Source organism: Phyllobates terribilis, unplaced genomic scaffold (assembly GCF_046119375.1).
Source record: "Phyllobates terribilis strain yellow unplaced genomic scaffold, ASM4611937v1 Scaffold_11__3_contigs__length_659146591, whole genome shotgun sequence".
NCBI lineage: Eukaryota > Metazoa > Chordata > Amphibia > Anura > Dendrobatidae > Phyllobates > Phyllobates terribilis.
The window spans coordinates 167,607,175-167,627,278 of record NW_027362771.1 but is presented as its reverse complement, the minus strand read 5'-3'; the positions used below and the strand labels follow the sequence as shown (position 1 = coordinate 167,627,278).

Sequence of the window (20,104 nt, the reverse complement as noted above, 5' to 3'; positions counted from 1 at the left end):
CAGGTGCTTCAACAGATATCAAGTGCTCCTTTAAGTGGGCTCTCCTCCACATCAACTTCAACATCACAAATACTCCAGTCCTCAAAGGTGTCACCCCAATCGCACTTGCTTCCTCACAGCTCCCAAATTTCCAGCTGCCCGTCTGAGTATGAGGTAGAACAGATGGTTGAGTCTGCAGAGCTGTTTACTCATACTATAGCCTGGGAATCAGAGGTCGACTCCAGCGCTTCTGTGAATCCAGACGAGGAAATGATCTGCACTGATGCCCAGAATCTTTATGAGTCGGATCCAGGACCAGACGCAGAAGGTTCTGACCATAATGTAGACCCTCATTCCCAAACTGTAACTCCTGTTGGTGGAGACAATGAGGAAGACGATGATGAGACTCAAATACCTGATTGGAGCGACAACTTTAGTTTTTTGTCAGGGCAGGAACAGGTTGGCTCTGAGGACGACGGGTGTGATAACGCACAGGGTGATGATGATGAGGTTGGAGATCCCACTTACTGTCAACCCACAGTCAGCCAAGAGATGAGGTCAGCAGAGGAGGTGGAGGAAGATGCTAGTGACGACGAGGTCAGGTTGTGCCTTCCTGGACAGAGACGTAGTACTGGAAGCACGTCAACAACTGCATCCTCAAACACAACTCTGCCTCTCACCACAAGTCGTGGTGGCTCTTCAGGTCGCATGAGTGCTAAGCCTTGCATAGCCTGGGCATTTCTTCAGATCGATAAAGATGACCCAACTCGTGTTATCTGTAACATTTGTCAGCAAAAGCTAAGTAGAGGCCAAAAAATACATAGTTTGAGTACTTCATGCATGAACCGGCACATGGACATGAAGCATAAGTTGCAGTGGGAAGCTCAGTGTGCTACAATGCGGCCTAGCCGGCCGGGCCAACCACCGTCTGCCATATCTTGTGCATCCGCGGCCTCTTCATCCTCTGTGACTGGGGGGACAGTAGTCACACCTGTTTTGGGGCGCAGACCTGCCACCTCTTTACCCGCAACAGCCAGCGTGATTGGCAGGTCATCATTTTCTTTGGAGGTGGTAACACCAGCTGGTGTTGAGCGCTGTCCGACATCGATAGCACCACCTTTGGATCAAGGCAACCTAACATGTCCGCCTGCATCTTCCTCACAGACCGGCAGTTTGCCGGGGACACCCTTATCAACCCCGTCTAAGCACAATAGCCAGCCCTCGGTCCCTCAGATGTGGACAAGTAAAAGACCATTTCCTCCTAGCCATGAGAAAGCTAAGAGGTTGAATTTCAACATCTGCAAGCTCTTGGCTACAGAAATGCTGCCTTTCTGCCTGGTGGACACAGAGGATTTTCGAGACCTTATGTCCGTGGCAGTGCCCCAGTACCAGAAGCCCAGTCGGCACTACTTCTCAAAGAAAGGTGTGCCTGCGCTCCACCAGCATGTCGCACACAACATCACCGCTTCTTTGAGAAACTCTGTGTGTGACAGGGTGCATTTCACCACAGACACTTGGACGAGTAGGCATGGACAGGGGCGTTATATGTCGCTGACTGGGCACTGGGTAACTATGGTGACAGCAGGACAAGGGGCTGCTGTCCAAGTCTTGCCGTCCCCACGAGTTGTGCGTCAATCCTCTTTATGTCAAAGTTCCTCCACTGCTTCTGCCTCCCCAACCTCCTCTCGGTCTTCCACCTGCACCCAAAGCCTGTCTGGTCATGCCACAAGCTTTCTAACTGCGCAGAAGGGATCCTGCACACCTCCTTACTATGCTGGCAGTAGGGCTCAACGTCATCAGGTGGTTTTTACTTTGAAATGTCTGGGAAATGTGAGTCACACAGCTGAGGAGTTGTGGTCAGCTCTGGAGAACCAATTTCATGAATGGTTGTCTCCACTGGACCTGAAACCAGGGAAGGCCGTGTGCGACAATGCTGCAAACCTGGGTGCTGCCCTTCACCGGGGCAATGTCACACACGTGCCTTGTATGGCTCACGTGTTGAACCTGGTTGTCCAGCAATTTTTAGCCCACTATCCCAGACTAGATGGCCTTCTGCAGCGGGCACGGTCGCTGTGTGCTCACTTCCGCCGTTCGCATCCCGCAGCTCAGCGACTTACATCTCTACAGAAGTCGTTGGGCCTGCCACTTCACCGGCTAAAATGCGATGTGCCTACCCGGTGGAATTCAACTCTGCACATGTTGCAGCGACTGTGGCAGCACCGACAAGCCCTGGTGCAATACGTTCTGACGTATAGCCTGGGCCAACGAGATCCAGAGGTGGGGCAAATCACGCTGGAGGAGTGGTCTCAGATCAGGGACCTATGCACCCTTCTGCACAGTTTTGAAATGGCGACGAAGATGTTTAGTGCTGACGATGCCATTATCAGCATGACTATTCCGGTGATTTACATGCTGGAGCACATGTTAAACAGAATTCGGAGTCAGGTGGTGGCACAAGAGGAGGTGGAGGAAGTAGAGGAGGAGGAGTTGTATGCGGAAGGGCTAACATCTGCAAGGTCCAGACGGTCGGCAGCACCAAGGCGGCAGGCATGTGAGGGTGGGGGAGATGGTTTTACCAGGGCGCATGGTAGCAGCCAAACTAGTGAGGAAGGTGCAGGAGCCCAGGAAGAAGTGGAGGACGAACTGATGGAAGACTCATCAGATGAGGGAGACCTTGATCACATTTCTGTTGTGCGAGGTTGGGGGGAGAGGACAGAGGAAGGAAGCATGATTGTTACCTCGCCACCAACACAACAGGGACTTGGTGCTCCTGGATGCGCAACACACATGAGTGCCTTCTTGCTGCACTACCTGCAACATGACCCTCGAATTGTGAGAATTAGAAATAATCCTGACTACTGGGTTGCCACACTGTTAGATCCCCGGTACAAAAGTAAATTTGCAGAAATTATTCCTGCCATAGAAAGGGATGCACGCATGCAGGAGTATCAGCAGAGACTGTTGCAGAATCTTACATGTGCTTTTCCACAAAACACCAGTGGTGCACGTAGTGAATCTCACAGTTCCAACTTGCCAACCGTGGGACCGTCAAGTGGTCAGCACTCAAACCGTAACAGAACCACAGTATCTGCTGGTAACATCAATTTTGCAGTATCATTTCACCACTTTTTTAGCCCATCCTTTGCAAGGCCACAGGAGACAAGAAGTCTGACACATAGTCAACGCCTAGAGACGATGGTACAGGAGTATCTCCAAGTAAACATTGAAGCCATGACTGTGTCACTGGACCCTTGCTCTTTTTGGGCTTCCAATCTGGATAAATGGCCGGAGCTAGCCACTTACGCCTTGGAGATCTTGTCATGCCCCGCAGCCAGCGTTCTGTCTGAACGTGTGTTCAGCGCTGCTGGTGGTGTGCTGACAGATAAGCGCACGCGGCTCTCCACTGATAATGTAGACAGACTCACGTTCATAAAGATGAACAAATCATGGATCCGAAACGACTTTTCTACCCCTGTGTCATCCTGGGGAGAGTAAAAGCTTGATGATTGGTTAAAATCACCCTACCAACCGTTTTAAGCTTTCAAATTACTAATCATGTTTATCTGTATCTTGGCTGGAAAATAATTTGGGCTTTGCAGCAGTGTGCAGCACTGATCCTATTAGGCCATCTATACTAAGCTCCACCAGATTTAAAATTAATAATAATTTTTAGCTGCATCTAGCCCGGAAAATAATTTTGGGGCTCCGAGATGCGCAAGACACATAAGTGCCTTCTTGCTGCACTACCTGCAACATGACCCTCATATTGTCAGAATTCGAAGTAATCATAACTAGAGATGAGCGTTGTTCTACTCGAACTGTTCGCCAATCTCAAATTCGAGCTGTTTTGGGCGGTGTTCGAGCCGTTCGGCGAACACGAACAATTTGATAAAAATTCGGCTGTTCGAGGTTATGTTCGATAACTGTTCGTGCACCAAAATCATAACTGGATTTTTTCTCAGTAATGATGAAAATTAATGTTAATACGCAGTTTGAGTGTACAGCGGGGTGGGGGGAGGGGCAGGGGATGGATCTCTGCAGGAACAATGAAGATCTCCATTTTTTTTTCTCTTTCCCGCATTTGCAGTGGGGAGGTGCAATCTGTCAGCCTATCAGCAGCGCACACACGGAGCGAAGTGCTTTTTTTCACACAAGCAAGGGCATGTGTCATTGGCAGTGTATGTCACATGTCCTTGCCCTATAAGACCAAGCCATTTTCCCCGTCGCCACCATTTTCTCACTGCTGCAGCTGCGTGTTAGACGGCACCGCTGTTGCTGTGTGCGCTATACCTTGTTAATTTCAAGCCAATTTTCGCACAAATATACAGATAGCTTGGGAGTAGGGAATAGTTGTGATTGCAGTCCTTTTAAGGACTAGGTTACAGCATTTCCTACGACTTTTATCAGGGAGGTCTGTGCTCTTAAATAGATAGGTTGTGGGAGTAAAGACTAATTGTAATTGGAGTCCTTTTCAGGACTAGGTTACATCAGTTCCTATCAGTTTTTGCCAGGCAGGTCTGTGCCAGTGCTGTGCAAGTTTTTTTCACAGCATTTGGCTGAATCTAGCAAAGCTAATCCTTTTTGGCCTATTGCAGAGTGTGTTAGTCAGTGGAGTAGCCTATCTGTGTTGCAAGATATACCACCTGTGTATAGAATACCAATTTTTTTACTGCACCTAGTGAAGTAAAATCTTTTGGGCATAGCATCATTCTATTAGTCCATCTATACTGACCTCCATCAGGTTGCAAATTAAAACTAATTTTTATCTGCATCTACAGTACCTCTGAAAAAATATTTGGGCTCCTAGCTGTGTGTGGGACTTGTTGTATTAGTCCATCTATACTGACCTCCATCAGGTTGCAAATTAAAAATAATTTTTATCTGCATCTACAGTACCTCTGAAACAATATTTGGGCTTCTAGCTGTGTGTGGGACTTGTTGTATTAGTCCATCTATACTGACCTCCATCAGGTTGCAAACTGAATATATTTTTTTCTGCATCTACCTCTGAAAAAATATTTGGGCTTCTAGCTGTGTGTGGGACTTGTTGTATTAGTCCATCTATACTGACCTCCATCAGGTTGCAAACTGAAAATATTTTTTTCTGCATCTACCTCTGAAAAAATATTGGGCTTCTAGCTGTGTGTGGGACTTGTTGTATTAGTCCATCTATACTGACCTCCATCAGGTTGCAAACTGAATATATTTTTTTCTGCATCTACCTCTGAAAAAATATTGGGCTTCTAGCTGTGTGTGGGTCTTGTTCTATTAATCCATCTATACTGACCTCCATCAGGTTGCAAACTGAATATAATTTTTTTCTGCATCTAGCTCTGAAAAAATTTTTGGCCTTCTAGCAGTGTGTCGGACTTTCTCTATTAGTCCATCTATACTGACCTCCATCAGGTTGCAAATTAAAACTAATTTTTATCTGCATCTACAGTACCTCTGAAAAAATATTTGGGCTTCTAGCTGTGTGTGGGACTTGTTGTATTAGTCCATCTATACTGACCTCCATCAGGTTGCAAATTAAAAATAATTTTTATCTGCATCTACAGTACCTCTGAAAAAATATTTGGGCTTCTAGCTGTGTGTGGGACTTGTTGTATTACTCCATCTATACTGACCTCCATCAGGTTGCAAACTGAATATATTTTTTTCTGCATCTACCTCTGAAAAAATATTTGGGCTTCTAGCTGTGTGTGGGACTTGTTGTATTAGTCCATCTATACTGACCTCCATCAGGTTGCAAACTGAATATATTTTTTTCTGCATCTACCTCTGAAAAAATATTGGGCTTCTAGCTGTGTGTGGGACTTGTTGTATTAGTCCATCTATACTGACCTCCATCAGGTTGCAAACTGAATATATTTTTTTCTGCATCTACCTCTGAAAAAATATTGGGCTTCTAGCTGTGTGTGGGTCTTGTTCTATTAATCCATCTATACTGACCTCCATCAGGTTGCAAACTGAATATAATTTTTTTCTGCATCTAGCTCTGAAAAAATATTTGGCCTTCTAGCAGTGTGTCGGACTTTCTCTATTAGTCCATCTATACTGACCTCCATCAGGTTGCAAATTAAAACTAATTTTTATCTGCATCTACAGTACCTCTGAAAAAATATTTGGGCTTCTAGCTGTGTGTGGGACTTGTTGTATTAGTCCATCTATACTGACCTCCATCAGGTTGCAAACTGAATATATTTTTTTCTGCATCTACCTCTGAAAAAATATTGGGCTTCTAGCTGTGTGTGGGACTTGTTGTATTAGTCCATCTATACTGACCTCCATCAGGTTGCAAACTGAATATATTTTTTTCTGCATCTACCTCTGAAAAAATATTGGGCTTCTAGCTGTGTGTGGGACTTGTTGTATTAGTCCATCTATACTGACCTCCATCAGGTTGCAAACTGAATATATTTTTTTCTGCATCTACCTCTGAAAAAATATTGGGCTTCTAGCTGTGTGTGGGACTTGTTGTATTAGTCCATCTATACTGACCTCCATCAGGTTGCAAACTGAATATATTTTTTTCTGCATCTACCTCTGAAAAAATATTGGGCTTCTAGCTGTGTGTGGGACTTGTTGTATTAGTCCATCTATACTGAACTCCATCAGGTTGCAAACTGAATATATTTTTTTCTGCATCTACCTCTGAAAAAATATTGGGCTTCTAGCTGTGTGTGGGTCTTGTTCTATTAATCCATCTATACTGACCTCCATCAGGTTGCAAACTGAATATAATTTTTTTCTGCATCTAGCTCTGAAAAAAATATTTGGCCTTCTAGCAGTGTGTCGGACTTTCTCTATTAGTCCATCTATACTGACCTCCATCAGGTTGCAAATTAAAACTAATTTTTTATCTGCATCTACAGTACCTCTGAAAAAATATTTGGGCTTCTAGCTGTGTGTGGGACTTGTTGTATTAGTCCATCTATACTGACCTCCATCAGGTTGCAAACTGAATATATTTTTTTCTGCATCTACCTCTGAAAAAATATTGGGCTTCTAGCTGTGTGTGGGACTTGTTGTATTAGTCCATCTATACTGACCTCCATCAGGTTGCAAATTAAATATATTTTTTTCTGCATCTACCACTGAAAAAATATTGGGCTTCTAGCTGTGTGTGGGACTTGTTGTATTAGTCCATCTATACTGACCTCCATCAGGTTGCAAACTGAATATATTTTTTTCTGCATCTACCTCTGAAAAAATATTGGGCTTCTAGCTGTGTGTGGGTCTTGTTCTATTAATCCATCTATACTGACCTCCATCAGGTTGCAAACTGAATATAATTTTTTTCTGCATCTAGCTCTGAAAAAATATTTGGCCTTCTAGCAGTGTGTCGGACATTCTCTACTAGTCCATCTATACTGACCTCCATCAGGTTGCAAATTAAAACTAATTTTTATCTGCATCTACAGTACCTCTGAAAAAATATTTGGGCTTCTAGCTGTGTGTGGGACTTGTTGTATTAGTCCATCTATACTGACCTCCATCAGGTTGCAAACTGAATATATTTTTTTCTGCATCTAACCCAGCCAATAGTTTTGGCCTAATACCACAGTTTGGCCACTCAGCTCTGCTCGGTTACCATCCATTGTTTTTTTGTGCAAACAACTCCAGAGTTGTGAATTAGTTAACAACCAAAATGAGTGGAAAAAGGCCTGCTGCTGGTGGAAAGGGGAATAGGCGTGTTGGGAAGGGGAAAAAAGGTTGTGTCCGTGGGGTAGGTGTTAAAGCAACAGTAACATCTGCAGAAGAAAGACCATCTTCCAGCCAAACTAAAATGTCTACTTCTTTTAGCGGACAATGTGATAAGATCCCTTTCTTATGGCCATGCCAATCGCTACAAATTCCAGATGAGGCACAAAAACAGCAGGTGCTTCAACGGATATCAAGTGCTCCTTTAAGTGGGCTCTCCTCCACATCAACTTCAACATCACAAATACTCCAGTCCTCAAAGGTGTCACCCAAATCGCACTTGCTTCCTCACAGCTCCGAAATCTCCAGCTGCCCGTCTGAGTATGAGGTAGAACAGATGGTTGAGTCTGCAGAGCTGTTTACTCATACTATAGCCTGGGAATCAGAGGTCGACTCCAGCGCTTCTGTGAATCCAGACGAGGAAATGATCTGCACTGATGCCCAGAATCTTTATGAGTCGGATCCAGGACCAGACGCAGAAGGTTCTGACCATAATGTAGACCCTCATTCCCAAACTGTAACTCCTGTTGGTGGAGACAATGAGGAAGACGATGATAAGACTCAAATACCTGATTGGAGCGACAACTTTAGTTTTTTGTCAGGGCAGGAACAGGTTGGCTCTGAGGACGACGGGTGTGATAACACACAGGGTGATGATGATGAGGTTGGAGATCCCACTTACTGTCAACCCACAGTCAGCCAAGAGATGAGGTCAGCAGAGGAGGTGGAGGAAGATGCTAGTGACGACGAGGTCAGGTTGCGCCTTCCTGGACAGAGACGTAGTACTGGAAGCACGTCAACAACTGCATCCTCAAACACAACTCTGCCTCTCACCACAAGTCGTGGTGGCTCTTCAGGTCGCATGGGTGCTAAGCCTTGCATAGCCTGGGCATTTTTTCAGATCGATAAAGATGACCCAACTCGTGTTATCTGTAACATTTGTCAGCAAAAGCTAAGTAGAGGCCAAAAAATACATAGTTTGAGTACTTCATGCATGAACCGGCACATGGACATGAAGCATAAGTTGCAGTGGGAAGCTCAGTGTGCTACAATGCGGCCTAGCCGGCCGGGCCAACCACCGTCTGCCATACCTTGTGCATCCGCGGCCTCTTCATCCTCTGTGACTGGGGGGACAGCAGTCACACCTGTTTTGGGGCGCAGACCTGCCACCTCTTTACCCGCAACAGCCAGCGTGATTGGCAGGTCATCATTTTCTTTGGAGGTGGTAACAGCATCTGGTGTTGAGCGCTGTCCGACATTGATAGCACCACCTTTGGATCAAGGCAACCTAACATGTCCGCCTGCATCTTCCTCACAGACCGGCAGTTTGCCGGGGACACCCTTATCAACCCCGTCTAAGCACAATAGCCAGCCCTCGGTCCCTCAGATGTGGACAAGTAAAAGACCATTTCCTCCTAGCCATGAGAAAGCTAAGAGGTTGAATTTCACCATCTGCAAGCTCTTGGCTACAGAAATGCTGCCTTTCCGCCTGGTGGACACAGAGGATTTTCGAGACCTTATGTCCGTCGCAGTGCCCCAGTACCAGATGCCCAGTCGGCACTACTTCTCAAAGAAAGGTGTGCCTGCGCTCCACCAGCATGTCGCACACAACATCACCGCTTCTTTGAGAAACTCTGTGTGTGACAGGGTGCATTTCACCACAGACACTTGGACGAGTAGGCATGGACAGGGGCGTTACATGTCGCTGACTGGGCACTGGGTAACTATGGTGACAGCAGGACAAGGGGCTGCTGTCCATGTCTTGCTGTCCCCACAAGTTGTGCGTCAATCCTCTTTATGTCAAAGTTCCTCCACTGCTTCTGCCTCCTCAACCTCCTCTCGGTCTTCCACCTGCACCCAAAGCCTGTCTGGTCATGCCACAAGCTTTCTAACTGCGCAGAAGGGATCCTGCACACCTCCTTACTATGCTGGCAGTAGGGCTCAACGTCATCAGGCGGTTTTTACATTGAAATGTCTGGGAAATGTGAGTCACACAGCTGAGGAGTTGTGGTCAGCTCTGGAGAACCAATTTCATGAATGGCTGTCTCCACTGGACCTGAAACCAGGGAAGGCCGTGTGCGACAATGCTGCAAACCTGGGTGCGGCCCTTCGCCGGGGCAATGTCACACACGTGCCTTGTATGGCTCACGTGTTGAACCTGGTTGTCCAGCAATTTTTAGCCCACTATCCCAGACTAGATGGCCTTCTGCAGAGGGCACGGTCGATGTGTGCTCACTTCCCCCGTTCGCATCCCGCAGCTCAGCGACTTACATCTCTACAGAAGTCGTTGGGCCTGCCACTTCACCGGCTAAAATGCGATGTGCCTACCCGGTGGAATTCAACTCTGCACATGTTGCAGCGACTGTGGCAGCACCGACAAGCCCTGGTGCAATACGTTCTGACGTATAGCCTGGGCCAACGAGATTCAGAGGTGGGGCAAATCACGCTGGAGGAGTGGTCTCAGATCAGGGACCTATGCACCCTTCTGCACAGTTTTGAAATGGCGACGAAGATGTTTAGTGCTGACGATGCCATTATCAGCATGACTATTCCGGTGATTTACATGCTGGAGCACATGTTAAACAGAATTCGGAGTCAGGTGGTGGCACAAGAGGAGGTGGAGGAAGTAGAGGAGGAGGAGTTGTATGCGGAAGGGCTAACATCTGCAAGGTCCAGACGGTCGGCAGCACCAAGGCGGCAGGCATGTGAGGGTGTGGGAGATGGTTTTACCAGGGCCCATGGTAGCAGCCAAACTAGTGAGGAAGGTGCAGGAGCCCAGGAAGAAGTGGAGGACGAACTGATGGAAGACTCATCAGATGAGGGAGACCTTGATCACATTTCTGTTGTGCGAGGTTGGGGGGAGAGGACAGAGAAAGGAAGCATGATTGTTACCTCGCCACCAACACAACAGGGACTTGGTGCTCCTGGATGCGCAACACACATGAGTGCCTTCTTGCTGCACTACCTGCAACATGACCCTCGAATTGTGAGAATTAGAAATAATCCTGACTACTGGGTTGCCACACTGTTAGATCCCCGGTACAAAAGTAAATTTGCAGAAATTATTCCTGCCATAGAAAGGGATGCACGCATGCAGGAGTATCAGCAGAGACTGTTGCAGAATCTTACATGTGCTTTTCCACAAAATACCAGTGGTGCACGTAGTGAATCTCACAGTTCCAACTTGCCAACCGTGGGACCGTCAAGTGTTCAGCACTCAAACCGTAACAGAACCACAGTATCTGGTGGTAACATCAATTTTGCGGAATCATTTCACCACTTTTTTAGCCCATCCTTTGCAAGGCCACAGGAGACAAGAAGTCTGACACATAGTCAACACCTAGAGACGATGGTACAGGAGTATCTCCAAGTAAACATTGAAGCCACGACTGTGTCACTGGACCCTTGCTCTTTTTGGGCTTCCAATCTGGATAAATGGCCGGAGCTAGCCACTTACGCCTTGGAGATCTTGTCATGCCCCGCAGCCAGCGTTCTGTCTGAACGTGTGTTCAGCGCTGCTGGTGGTGTGCTGACAGATAAGCGCACGCGGCTCTCCACTGATAATGTAGACAGACTCACGTTCATAAAGATGAACAAATCATGGATCCGAAACGACTTTTCTACCCCTGTGTCATCCTGGGGAGAGTAAAAGTTTGATGATTGTTTAAAATCACCCTACCAACCGTTTTAAGCTTTCAAATTACTAATCATGTTTATCTGTATCTTGACAGGAAAATAATTTGGGCTTTGTAGCAGTGTGCAGCACTGATCCTATTAGGCCATCTATAATAAGCTCCACCAGATTTAAAATTAAAAATAATTTTTAGCTGCATCTAGCCCGGAAAATAATTTTGGGGCTCCGAGATGCGCAAGACACATAAGTGCCTTATTGCTGCACTACCTGCAGCATGACCCTCATATTGTCAGAATTCGAAGTAATCATGACTACTGGGTTGCCACACTCTTAGATCCCCCAAACTTTTCGATCAACCTTTTCATTTTAATAAAGACCAAAAAAATGGTCATTTTTGAAATTATAAGCATTAGCAGGTTGTTAGAAACTGAAATCAAACAGTTTTCAACTCAAAACTTTATTCTATGTGATGTTACATTTTCACATAGGACCCCTTGTTCGAAAGGAGCTTCTGAACTCTCTCGTCCATTGAATTTGTCAGGTTTTGGATGGTTTCTCCTTCAATTGTTTTGCATGAGGACAGAATACCCTCCCAGAGCTGTTGCTTAGATGTGAACTGCCTCCCGCCATCATAGACACTCCTTTTAATGATGCTCCAAAGGTTCTGAATGGGGTAGAGGTCAGGGGAGCATGGGGGTCACACCATAAGTTTGTCCCCTTTTATGCCCATATCAGCCAGAGATGCAGATGTTTTATGTGCAGCATGAGATGGTGCATTATCATGCAGAAAAATGATCTTGCTGTGAAATACATGGTTCTTCTTCTTGAACCATGGCAGGAAGTGCTGTTTGAGAAAATCCACATACATTATGGAGTTCATCTTTAGCGCCTTCAAGGATCCTAAAGGGGCCGACAATCTCTCTCCCCATGATTCCAGCCCAAAACATTACTCCACCTCCTCCTTGTTGGCGCTGTAGCCGTGTTTGCGTGGGGTGTCCATCAACCAGCCATCCTCCACTCCATCCATCTGGACCATCGAGCGCTGCACGGCACTCATCCGTGAACAAAACAGTTTTGAAATCAGTCTTCATGTAATGTTTGGCCCACTGGAGCCGTTTCTGCTTGTGTGAAGTGGATAGAGGAGGTCGACAGGATGGCGTATGCACAGCTGCAAACCTCTGAAGGACCCTGCATCTTGTTGTTCGGGGGACGTTGGAGGCACAAGCAGCTTCAAAAACTTGTCTGCTGCTATGACAAGGCTTTTTTGCCGCTGCTCTTTCAACCTGACGTAATTGCCTGTAGGAAAGAGTCCTCAATTTGCCCTTATCAGCACGCACACGTGTGTACTGTGAATCAGCTACATACTTCTTGATTGCCAAGACACTTCATCCTGATCATCGCACAATATTGATTGTAGTCATGCCTTGACCTAAACACTCCACAATTTGTTGCTTCGCAGCAGCCGACACATCCTTTTTCTTTCCCATTTTGGCAGAAAATGTAGGCTGCTGAATAATGTGAGAGAGCCTTCTTAAGTAGTCTTGCCTTTCATTGGACACACCTGCCAAACTAATTAGCACTGGTGTCTGCAATTGCTTACAGTGATATAAAGAGCCCTGACACACATCACCATCAATGAGTTTAACTGACAAACAAACAAATTCTTCCCTTATCACTCCTAAACACTTTTTGCATAATAATTTGGAACACAGTGTACATGTGCTTTTCCACAAAACACCAGTGGTTCACGTAGTGAATCTTACAGTTCTAACTTGCCAACCGTGGTCTGTATGGAGTTGTTCAATAAAGGGCCCAAAATTAAGATAACATAGATGGGAGAGGTCTCTATGAATAGGAATTCCTAAGTATTTGATACCCTGTGAGGGCCAGGCAAAGGGAAAGTTGGACTGGATGGAATCCTATATGGATTTGGGGAGGGAGACATCGAGGGCCTCAGACTTCGCTGCATTGATTTTAAAATTTGACCATGTAACAAAGTGATCTATTTCAGCCATAACAGCATGGATGGATATATGTGATTGAGTGATATATACTAGGACATCATCAGCAAATAGAGAGCACTTGTACTCGGTGCCTCCCACCTCAATCCACCTAATATTGGGGTTATGGCGAATTGATGAGTGCAGGTGCTCCGTCACTAGGATGTATAAGAGAGGGGACAGAGGACATCCCTGCCTTGTCCCATTGGTGATTGTGAAAGGTGATGAAAATGTTCTTATGCACCCCCTGGGCCTTGGGACACCCGGAGCCGGACCCTTTTTGGTGGATGCTGGTGGTTGTAGTCTTCGTGGCGGCGACCCGGTTCCGTGGCTCAGGGTGGTCAAACCAGTGGCGGAACTATTTATGTGGTTTTGATGTTTAAATGTCCGACTACGCCACCCGTGGATTGCGGTCAGAGTGAACCGCCGCTGCAGGGCAGACCGCTGAGGCTGGTGTTGTGGGTGCAGCAGAGCGTAGCATAACTCCCCACGGGAGGAGTATAGCCTCAGGGCAGTGTATGCGGAGGATGGGGGTGATGGTGCAGGGCAGCAGCAGTAACGACACGGAGTCAGTGATGCAGTCCAGGGCCTTTACTCACAGTTCTTATTATCCAGACCACGTCTGCAGGTAACGGCTGCCCACGTCGTACTGTGCTCACCAGGTGAGGGGCTCAGACAACTCCCAGATAACTTTGGAGTGCTTCACAGGACCCCCTTTGTGTGTCCTTTGTCTGGCCTTTCTTACCAACCCTTCTGTCCGGCTGCCTCGGGCCTCCTCTTGGTAAACTTGGCGCCAGTTTCCCTGACCCTATGTGGTGCCTTCCTAGCGGGTGTAGCGAGGGGCTGCGCCACATAAAATGTCACAGCCTCCGGTTTCTAGCTGAGAGTCGTTTCCTGCCTCCACTAGTTTCAGGGACCGGTCTCCCCCTTTGGCCTGACCCCTCCACGCAGGTGGATTCAGGCGTGCGGTGGCGACTCGCCCGTCCGCACCCCTGGGATCCCTTCATTCCTCGTTCCTGGAGCCTTCTCCGCTCCTCTTCCTTCCTTCTCCCTCTTCCAGGCCTGGGCCTCTGTTACTAGGCCCGCCTCCGGAGCAGAGCTCATGCAGAGCCCCTGCTCCCTGACACTTCTGCTCAGACTTCTCTGCACTGAACTAAGATGGTGCCCACCTTTTATACTCCCTTCTCAATGCACCCAGGAACTGCTTCCTCCCTGCTCCTGCACTACAGGGTTCCCCTTCCTCAGTGTTCCCTCCCCCCACTCCAGCCAGAGACAGGGACTGTCGTGCCCATCTCAGAGGCATATTGGTCGCCCTGCCCCACGGCAATGTGGTGTAATGCATGCAGGTGTCGGGTCCTGATCCACACTCCATCCTTACCTGAGAGTGAGATATCACACCTCTGGGTGAGGTGCAATACCTCTGTAGCAACCGAGCCCTCAGGGTGCTACAGTTCCATTTATCTTCAGCCTAGGTGACGTATTGTTATACAGGGCCGTGATTTTGGCTATAAAAGGGTCCCCTAGACCCCTACCCCAAGCTTTTTAAGAGAATCATATATGGCGTGCCAGGAGACTCTATGAATGCTTTCTCAGCATCCAACGAGAGTATCTAATTACAAATTTTTAACTGCATCTAGCCCAGGAAATACTTTGTGCCTAGTAGCAGTGTCTGCTAGTCAGCGGATTATCCCGGCTGTTAAGCAAGCTACACCACCTGTAGTTTGGACACTTAATTTTTTCAAAGAAAATGCTTCGGGACCACGGGATACTCAGTGAAGAGCATCAGGAGGCATCCCAAGGCATAGGGGCTGGGACTGGCAGTAGGATGCCTTGCGGTGGACAGCCGAGCTCGATCCTTATAAAAGCTTTTTAACTGCAGCAGCTTTAGTGGACGCTACTGGAGCTGGAATTACGCGGCTGCTGGCATGAGACTTGCCCTCCAATAGATCCTTGTAAATGGATTTAAAGTGTATTCATTCAAATTAGAGAGACAATTTAAATTAAAAAGCTTAGAGCTGCCTCCACCACAGGGGGGCTCGCTCGACCCACCAGCGGACAGGCACCAGTATTGGGAGAGGGGGGCTGGCCGTCAGGGTTCACCGCGGCTCTGGCACAAACCCGGCGACACGGAGGTGGCAAGGGCAGGAGCGGACTGAATGTGTCGGCTTCTCACTTTTTGGATTTTAGAAGGGCATGACATGCCTATATCTGTGTCTCCCCCTCCTTTTACTCCTCCACCTCTTTTCTTTTCGCATGACTATATGTACTTGTCACTTTTCCATGTGTTAGTTGTGTCTTCTGAGCAGTTTGTCAGCTTTTGGACACCTTTGAAGGTGTTTTCTATGTGTTTCTATGTGTTTTTGTTTGCCTGCCATTAGGTTTTAACGGTGTTCGAAGGTGTTCGACGAACAGTTCGACGAACAGTTCGGCGAACACACGGGTGTTCGACGAACCGAACCGAACTCGAACACTACGGGGGTGGTTCAACACTACTAAACAGTATGATTTATCACCCACACGTAGTATGATGGTCCCACAAACCCTCACACACATTATGATGGCCTCCACAGCTCCCTGTACAGTATGATGTCCCCACATATTCCACTTCTCCAGTCTTTGCTGTACAGACTGAGGCTAGGCACGCATGATCTAAGGATGCTGCGCCGAGTCTCAGACTCACAGGCTGAATGGTGGATACTAACGTATTTAACAATATATTTATCCTGAGGATGCAGATACCGTTGAAAGCATGATGTAAGGCAGGAGGATTGTAGTGCCTTTCCGCATCGCAGTTCCCAGCTCACAGGCTGTATGCCAATGTTTACAAGGGCTGGAAAGGAGCAGTCAAGAGCCGTGTGTGGTCCTTAGGCCACAGTTTGCCCAGGACTAGTCTAGATTTACAGTTTCTTATGTCTAGGGCATATGTTTGACCCCGCTAAGCAAAATCCCCAAAAGTGGAGTGAAGCTAGTCTTGTATGTTGTTTTTATTTAACACATACCTCTAAATCACACATGTCAAACTCTGGCCCGCGGACCAAATCTGGCCCTCAGGGTGAGTATATTTGGCCCACAATGCCAGGCGGGACCATTATTCTGTATGGAGCACTACGTAGGGCCATTATACTGTATCGAGCACTATGTGGGGCCATTATACTGTATCGAGCACTACGTGGGGCCATTATACTGTATGGAGCACTATGTGGGGCCATTATTCTGTATGGAGGACTATGTGGGGCCCATTATACTGTATTGAGCACTACATGGGGCCATTATACTGTATGGAGGACTATGTGGGGCCCATTATTCTGTATGGAGGACTATGTAGGGGCCGTTATACTGTACGGAGGATTATGTGTGGCTATTATTCTGTATGGTGCACTATGTGGGGCCATTATACTGTATGGAGGACTATGTGGGGCCCATTATACTGTATGAAGCACTATGTGGGGCCCATTATACTGTATCGAACACTACGTGGGGCCATTATACTGTATGGCGGGCTGTGGTGATTACAGTTGGGGAATCATACTGTGATGGGGTCACCATACTTTGCTGGGTTGGTTTAGGCGGGGGGGTACAGTAAGGTCATCATACCGTGCGTGTAGAGGCTACTGTGGAGGAATTCACAGGAGGGGTATCATAGTGTGTGTGGGGGACACTTTTGTTGGCATCATACTTTATTATCTGCATTATTCAAGGCTTTTCATTCTTTATTACTTATTTAAATTAGGCCATTAAGCCATATGCTTTTAGTGCTTTAACATAACATATTATATTATTCCAATATTCAAAGATCTATTAATTAAAATTGGTGGGACAACCCCTTTAAGCTTGTTTTCCTATGAAAAGGTTCATCGTTATATTTGATAAGGAAAAACTTCCTCAATTGTATACATCTTTTAATAAATATCAAGGTTGGCCCACGACTTTGTCCAAGCTTTTAATTTTGGCCCTCTGTAAATTTGAGTCTGACATTCCTGCTCTAAATTATCCAAATGGAATTTATCTTCTTTTTAAAAAATACTTTTATTTGAATGTTGAAACTGTGATCTTCACAAACTCTTTGTATCCTAAATTTGTTGGAGCCAATGCAATCTTAATTTACTAAAGTAACATGGCATTTATGGACCAAGTTCACCTTATGCATTGCTGGGACCTCCACTGATCCTGAGAACTGAGCTCTGTAAAGCCCTCTCTGAATGGTGCGTCAGTCAAGCATGCAAAACTCATCTCTATTCATTGTTTATGTGGCTGCCAGAGATAATCAGCATCCTTAGTACAAACCCTTTACTATATAATTACTAAGTAAAAAGCAAATAATCAACAGATACCACAGCCAGCAAGTAACGACATTGGATTCTCCATGCTACTGTGAACTACTTTTTAGCACCCACTATACAGTACTGAGAAATATTAGTGATAGTTATGTGTATTGCTGATATGCTAGAAAACCTCTACCCTTGCAACCCTCAGAAGATGACCACTTGTCTTAAGACTGGAGAAAAGAGTTTTATTCTTGAGCGTTGAGCAAGGTCTAATACTTCCCCAGAAATAACAATATTGCAGTTACAAATAAGGCATATTTTTTCATTATTTAGATTTTTTTTCTGTCTCTTGTTTACCAACTATATAACCTTGATATACGTCTTATAAAAGGGTCCTTGAATATTTTCACTAAATAGTCAACATTTTTATAGAAAACACCTAGACATCAAGCATTACAGGTTCAAGAGAACTACTCCCACGCACCACATGTAAGCATTGTGTAATAACAGGTTGTGGTTTGTCAATTTTAACAGAATAAAATACCCACATATGCAGTGCGGTGAAAAGATGGATCCTGTTCCTGTTTATAATAGATAAAGGAATCCTGGACACCTGTAGTCACATTGAGCCAAGTTGTATCATGAAAATGGCTAATGCACACATATGCACAGCTGTTGTTGTATCATGGCCACTTCTTTCCAGTAGCCACTAATACATTGGCTTCTGACATCTAAGTGCCATTTTGAGCATAATATTACAAAGACATCACTGATATGTAAGGCTGTGACAGGGGCAGTAATATGCCTCTCCCTCTTTAAACACTGTTTGTACTAAAATGTAATGTTTTGCGATCAATGTATAATGTTATTCATGTATAGTGTACAGGGAAAGAATAGGATATAGTTTAGTTTTTAGTTAGTGATAGATAGGAACATTAGGGCAGATAGGCAGTGGTGGGCCTATTAGTGTATAAGACATAAAGCATAGCATAGGACTTAGGGATTAAGTTAGAAAGGGGGAAGATATAGCTGGGGGCACCTTAGATATAGAAGGTTTAGTGACTGCAGTAGGGTAGTTACGGGGATGTTTTGCCCACCAACTGAAGAAGAGTTGGTGATTGGTCCAGTCAAAAGTGGGAGGAGTTTGGGCTAGAAAAGAGCAACGTTTTTTCTTTTTCCAGTCAGTAAGTCAGAAATGTAGTTGTTGGTTGTAACATTAATGTATGTGCAGGAGGGATAACTGAGAGGAGTGAAAAAGTTCAGGGCCTGTGGGCTGAAAGTTGACGGTGATGCAGCAAGAGGCAGAGAAACAGAGGAGCAGCACTAGAGAAAAAGAAGTGGTAAACTGCAAGGAAACTTCCCTAAACGTCCGGGGTCTATGGCCCGGAGAAGGCATGGAGGAGCCAACCTTACTTACTTCACAAAAAGGGGAAATGGTCAGGGACATCCCTATAGGAAGCAGAACCGGATTCTGGAAAGCTGCGGTACTGGGTGAATCATGCCTGGGGAACAAAGAGTTAAGAGTGAAGAGGGTATTGAAGAAAGCTGAAACTGTGTCTGCTGTACCCCAATATGCTGTATCTGAGACCAAAAACTGAACTGAACGTTTACAGTGAAAAATGGTTTTGTTAAAGAATCAAGAGTCTGACCTTGACTGTGTGCCTGCCTCTGAGAAGAGGACAGAGTATCAGATGAGGCCCTCAAAGGAAAACGTAAGTGTTATCTAGTACACACAGCCCACATGAAGAATAGGACTTTTATTTGTGGGGTGCCAGGGTGTGGGAGGAGAAAAGTAGCCCCTCGTCACGACTACCACCCTGTGCCCCTCACAAAATATATGTAAAGGTACATATGTTATTGCATAGATATGCAAATTGCCTCTTCAGAGAGGAAGATGACTTGAAATCTACTGCCACCTGTTGGAAGTATCAACCCTAAAAAAACCTTTAACAAGTCTTGCCACATGACTTAGGATACAAGCCAAACCAGAATCTTAGTTTACAGACACTTTGTTACAGGGTGTTGCCCCTTATCAATGCAAAGTATGAGATCTAATTTTGGCTGTATGAGAGGCTTCTGACTGGGATCTAAGGGGTAATGTTTCTCCTTGTGGAGAGTGACATGCCTGGCATGTCAGTGTAATGAGACATATGCTGTGCATTTCATTGCATGGCGTACAAGTCTCCTTACACTCTCCACAAGGAGAAACGTTACCCTTTAGATCCCATTGCATAGATAAAAATGTATATAAAGTGATATTTAAAAGACAGAGGTGGATCTTCTATCCCTGTTTAACCCCATTTTGGAAAGCATTTTTTTTTCATCCAAGACAATATACACAAGCACAGAGCAGACAACAGATCACCTATCACCGAGTCTATTTCCTATTATGAAAAAATATGAAATGCCATATAAACAAATCTGTCATGTCCTAGAAAGACCAAACATTAACATTATAAAGAATGAATCAACCATTACAAAATCATACAACACTGTGCAATGGGAATTGGAAATAGTCAGAT

General features: G+C 45.8%; 1 protein-coding gene across 1 annotated transcript in view; it reads right to left on the bottom strand.

Moving 5' to 3' along the window:
- TPH2 (tryptophan hydroxylase 2) overlaps positions 1-20,104 on the bottom strand; it is a 552,487-nt gene that overhangs the window by 377,053 nt on the left and 155,330 nt on the right. The window lies entirely within an intron of this gene.